The following is a 4,441-nucleotide window of genomic DNA, read 5'->3' on the forward strand; positions in this document are numbered from 1 at the left end:
CCAACTCTAGAAGTGACTATTAAAACATCTGTCCAAATTCAATTGAACAAAACTCAGAAATGCCATCTCCAGTGAAATACAAAGAAGATTATATATAGTTCTGGGCACACACAACTCATTTGACCCAATGATGTACATCAATGAAAGACTGAAGGCCAATCACCACTCCATGGGAGAATTTAAAAACAAATTTACTAATGAGGCCAAGAATTCAGAATCGCAAATACTTCAGAACTAATAATAACTGCCTTCACTTGATGTTATTCTATAAGATAAATCCTACGATCAAGTTTCAATTTTAAATTCTTACAATTTTAAATTCTTAAATCCTTATGAAGAAGCATCATTTGGAGGGAGCAGTTTTCATAATTTATCATCCATCAGCCTTTTTTTTAAGATTTTATTTATTTATTGGACACACACAGAAAGAGAGAGAGATCACAAGTAAGCAGAGAGGCAGGCAAGCAGGGAGGGAAGCAGGCTTCCTTTTGAGCAGAGCCCGATGTGGGGCTGCATCCCAGGACCCAGAGACCATGCCTTGAGATGAAGGCAGAGGCTTAACCTACCACCCACGTGATGAGAGAGCCACTCAGGTGCCCTCATCCATCAGTCTTAATTGATTGGAGGAAAATGTGTGGAGGAATAATGCCTTAGGGAGCTAACCTCTCTAAAGAATTTTCAAGTCTTTACCCCTTCAAGGTTTTTGTACAGTTCTGATAGCCTCTAAACATCCAGCTGATTTCTACAGTGACAGGCCTGTTAAAACCTGTCTTCAAACCAGGAATAGAGCTTGAAACATACCAGTCAAGAGCAACTTTGAGTCTTTTAAGGAATTTATCATCATTTCTTTGTTTTTGGTTAATATCTGAAATAGTTCCATATTACACTTGCATAATTTCTCCAGAGCTGACTTTGAAGGAGGCATTCAGTTCCAGCTAGTTCCATATTTTGGCAAGAACTATAATCCTATATAAAAAAAAAACATATCTTAGGGCGCCTAGGTGGCTCAGTGGGTTAAAATCTCTGCCTTCGGCTCAGGTCATGATTCCAGGTTCCTGGGATTGAGTCCCACAGTGGGCTCTCTTCTCAGCAGGGAGCCTGCTTCCATTCCTCTCTCTCTGGCTGCCTCTCTGCCTTCCTGTGATCTCTGTCAAGTAAATAAATAAAATTTTTTAAAAAACATATTTTATGCCAGTTATTCATGTTTATTAACTAAGATATCACAATACAAATAATACAAACAGTTGCTCTTTATTAATACCTTCAACCAAGATCAAAAAATATGTCATATTTTCTCCAAAAATTTTATATCATCTGATAGGTCAGATATATATAAAATTACATTTAAAGTTTTAAAAATATCAGCAAATATTTTCATTTAAATGCAAATTTGAAAAAAATCTACTCTTCCAAACACGACTTTTTATCCTATTTTTTTTTGAATTTTGTCGACAACTGATAAAATGTTTAGCGAGACTATAAATGTTAGATCGAAAAAAATGATTAATACATGTAGGTTCAAATTATTATGTTCCATTAAAAATGATTTAGTCTTTGATGAACTTCTGTTTGGTAATATGTTGTATCCAGATATAGTAAATTAATGATTTATATAAAATTACAGGAAATGACCTTCCGTTCCATTATGAGTAGAGCTTTTAAATGCTCTTTGTCACAACCTGTCATCTTGTCATTATGTAGCATTATGTAGCATTTAAAAAATGTATACTCTTCACTTCGAAGTCTTTTAGAAATCTAACATATGACTTTCTATGGTTTGTGTCTCCATATTCCTTTATTGCCAGTTTGAACAAATCCACATGCTTTGATTCAAAGGTAATAAATACCTATTATTTGGAATAATGATGCTTATTTTTGTTCTCTCACCCTTCGCAGGTGGTTTCATTTTAGCACACTTCAGAGTTATAATTTCATGCTTATTAAAAACATTTATTATGATCTACATAGATGAATGAAACTTTTATTGTATTAAATTATTTGTCAAAAAATCTATTATTCTTAAAAATGTATTTCCTTTGAAGGGTTATTTTAGAGCATTCAGAGAGGATCTAGGAGTGTGGTATTATGCAATTTTTAAGTAGGTATGAAATGGTTATTTATATGATTGTTTCTTTAAGGCTTATGTATATTGTCCATTATATGCTATAAAATATTTTGAAAGTAAATTTAAAGTATGTTTTTTTTTTCATCCAACAAGAACCCATAACTTTATTAATGATAGAAACAGTACAAATTTCAAACCAAGCTGCAGTTATTCTTTTGGAACACCAAAAAAAGGTCCTCGTTTTCAGATGGATACATTGTTAATTCCATAATAGCATTTACAATATCATTACTGTTGTTCTCCAGGGCTCGGACTGCCTTTGCTCTTGACACATTTGCTTGTGACATGACCAATTTTATGTCCTTAACCTCTACACCGGTTTCATCAACCTCTTCCTCTTCACTCTCCTCTTGTACAGTTGGAGTCTGTGTGTTTTCTTGAATGTTTGAGACAGCTTCACCTTGAACTTTGAATTTCTCAGCAGCTGCCAGTTGTGCTTGCTGAGATAAATCCTCGATCTTGGCTTCCCCAAAAACTATGTAGGTATCTGAAGCTGGGCTCTTGTAGACATCTGGTTTTGTGATGACAAAGAGAATATTCTTAGATTTCCTGATAGTGAATCTTGTAACTCCTGTAACCTGTCGAAGACCCAGTTTGGACATAGCCTTCCGTGCCTTCTTTTCACTCCGGCTCTGTTTTGCTTTACTGACTGGTTCTTCGTCAATTATAGTGGCTGCTGCCAGCTGGGCTTGTTGTGTGGTTGTCTGTGTGGAATCCTGTTCCTCAAGCTCTGGTACTGATTCATCACTGTCAGATTCTGTTCCAGAAACTGTCTCAGCCTGGGGCTGTGGCAACTCCTGCTCTGTAGCAGGGACGGTTTCTGTGGCTTCACCAGGCATTTTGTGCAGGGCTAAAGTATGTTTTACATAGTTTATTTTTTGGAAAAAATATTGAAATGACTTATGAAATTCAGTATACACTCAACATTAATTTATTTTGAAATTTACCAGTTGTCTACTGAATCTATTATATGGCAGATATTACTTCAGACTACTCTGGTAAATGAAATACTTGGCTTTGTAGAACTTTTATTTTAATGGGTGAGACAATTAAAAGCTATAAACCTTAATAAAAATTGCATAGTGCATTCAAAAATGATGAGTACAATGGGGAAAAAGAAAAATTCGATCAGGGTGAGAAAAATCAAGGTTGCTAGGCAGGGGATGGGGAGCTAAAAGTTTCAATAGGAAGATCAGGGTAGTTACAATGAAGCTGACAATTGAACAAAGGTATGGAAAGGTGATGAATTTGCCCAGAACTATCAGCAATAAGGTCACTCCAGACAAAGGAATTGGCTATCTTGAAGGCCATAAGTTTGGACCATGCCTGGCATATCTGAGGAATAGCAAGGAGGCCACTGTGAGTGACTGAAGAGTAGCAGGGAAAGAGGTCACCGAGGTTAAATGAGTGGCTAGATCATGTAAAAGCTTAGAAGTCATTGTAAAACTCTGGCTTTTATATTTGGAAACTTACTGTGTGATAGAATTTCTGCTAATAACTGAGAGTTCAAATGTCCATAAAATTTCAAGGGTTCTTATTCTAGAAAGACAGAATAAAGAAAAAGAGTTCATATTTTCACATGGTGTAACAAATGCTCGGAGATCCAAGTGTAGGAAGCTATGGGAGCACAGATGAAGGCACTAAAATCACACCAAAATATTTGATGACTGTGACTATATATAAATTTGTATTTTCTAGATTTTTTATAGTCATGGAATCACACAGTATATACTATTTATTGCCTGGCTTTTCTTTCTCAGCATCATTACTTTGAGAATCTCCAATTGTAAATAGTTTATTTTGATGTTGAATAGTAATCTCTTTAATGAATAGATCATAATTTGTCTTTGCTCTATTGATGGACATTGATGAACATTTCCACTGTTTTCAATTCTTAAAAATAAAGCTGCTATGAAATTCATATACAAGTCCTTGTATGAACATAGGGTTTGTTTCTCTTGGTTAAATGCCTAGAAGTAAAATGGCTATTTGTGTAACTGCAACATATTTTGCATTTAAAAAAATTTTCAAACTATTTTCCAAAGTGGTGATATCATGATATATGCCAACAACAGTTTAGATTTTTTGTTGCTTCCCAATCTAGCTCAGACGAAGTACAATTAGCCTTTATAATTTTAGCCATTCTAATTGATAGGTAAGCATGTCTCATTATGATTTTAATTTGTATTTCTTTAATGTCTAAATGTTGAGAAATTTGTCATGTGCTTATAAGCCATCCATATCCTTTTGGTGACATGTCTCTTCAATAATTTCCTTCACATGTAAAATTGGATACTCTGTTTGGTTATTAGTAAG

General features: G+C 34.7%; 1 pseudogene across 1 annotated transcript; it reads right to left on the minus strand.

Annotated features, from left to right (window-relative positions):
* Nucleotides 1-2,220: 2,220 nt before the first annotated feature.
* LOC309857207 (nascent polypeptide-associated complex subunit alpha pseudogene) lies at nt 2,221-2,969 on the minus strand (annotated as a pseudogene). The gene has a single exon. The product of its transcript is annotated as a nascent polypeptide-associated complex subunit alpha pseudogene (transcript).
* Nucleotides 2,970-4,441: the final 1,472 nt, after the last annotated feature.

The sequence above is a fragment of the Mustela nivalis genome (assembly GCF_964662115.1).
Source record: "Mustela nivalis genome assembly, contig: HAP1_SCAFFOLD_496, whole genome shotgun sequence".
Lineage (NCBI taxonomy): Eukaryota > Metazoa > Chordata > Mammalia > Carnivora > Mustelidae > Mustela > Mustela nivalis.